The following is a 1417-nucleotide window of genomic DNA, read 5'->3' on the forward strand; positions in this document are numbered from 1 at the left end:
TATAACTTATGAAGTGATCACCCTGATAAATTTAGAACCCATCTGACACTATACATAGTTATTAAAATATTACTGACTATATTTCTTATACTATACTTTACAACCCCATGAACATTTTGTAACTATCAATCTGTACTTCTTAACCCCTTCTCCCTTTTTTATCCATTCTCCCAATCCCCTTCCCATCTGGCAACCATCAAAATGTTCTCTGTATCTATGAGTTTGTTTCTGTTTGTTTGTTTGTTTGTTTGTTTTGTTCTTTATATTCCACATGTAAGTGAAATCATATGGTATTTGTATTTCTCCGTCTAATTTACTCCACTCAGCACAATATCATCTAGGTCCATTCTTGTTGCAGATGGCAAGATTTCATTTTTTTTTAATGTCTAAGTAATATTTCATTGTATATGTATTACTTCTTCTTTGTCCATTCATTCATTATTGGACATGTAAGTTTCTTATATATCTTTGCTATAGTAAATAATTCTGCAATGAACATATGAATGCATATGTCTTTTGGAATTAGTGTTTTGGGTTTCTTTGAAAAAAAATACCTAGAAGTTAGATTACTGGGTCCTTCTTTGTCTCTTGTTACAGCCTTTATTTTAAAGTCTGTTTTGTCTGGTATAAGTATTGATATCTCAGGTTTTTTTTTTTTCATTTCCAGTTTCATGAAATATATTTTTTATCCCTTTATTTTCAACCTGTGTGTGTCTTTTGATCTGAAGTGAATCTCTTGTAGGCGGCATATGCAAGGGTCTTATTTTCTTTTCCATTCAGCCAACTTATGTCTTTTGATTGGAGCATTTAATCCACTTACATTTAAAGTAATTATTTATAAATATGTAGTTTTTGCCATTTTATTATTCATATTTTTGATCTTCTTGCTTCTTTTTATTCTTCTTAAAGAAGTCTCTCTAACATTTCTTATAACACTGGCTTGGTGGTTATCGATAAACTCCTTTAGCTTTTTCTTGTCTGGGAAGCTCTTTATCTGTCCTTTGATTCTAAATTGTAGCTTTGCTGGATAGAGTAATCTTGAGTGTAGGTCCCTGCTTCTCACCACTTTGAGTATTTCATGCCAAACCCTTCTGGCCTGCAAAGTTTCTGCTGAGAAATCAGCTGATAGTCTTATGGGAGCTCTTCGTAGGTAACTAACTACTTTTCTCTTGCTGCTTTAAGAGTCTCCCTTTGTCTTTAACCTTTGGCATTTTAATTATAATGTATCTCAATGTGGGTCTCTTTGGGTTCATCTTGTTTGAGACCCTGTACTTCCAGGGCTTGTATGTTTATTTTCTTTGTCAGATTAACAAAGTTTTCTGTCATTATTTCTTCAATTAGGTTTTCAATGTCTTGCTCACTCTCTCCTCCTTTTTGTAGCCCTATGTTGTAAATTTGGTATGCTTGATTATGTCCC

Source organism: Pteropus vampyrus, unplaced genomic scaffold (assembly GCF_000151845.1).
Source record: "Pteropus vampyrus isolate Shadow unplaced genomic scaffold, Pvam_2.0 Scaffold37, whole genome shotgun sequence".
In the NCBI taxonomy this organism is placed as follows: domain Eukaryota; kingdom Metazoa; phylum Chordata; class Mammalia; order Chiroptera; family Pteropodidae; genus Pteropus; species Pteropus vampyrus.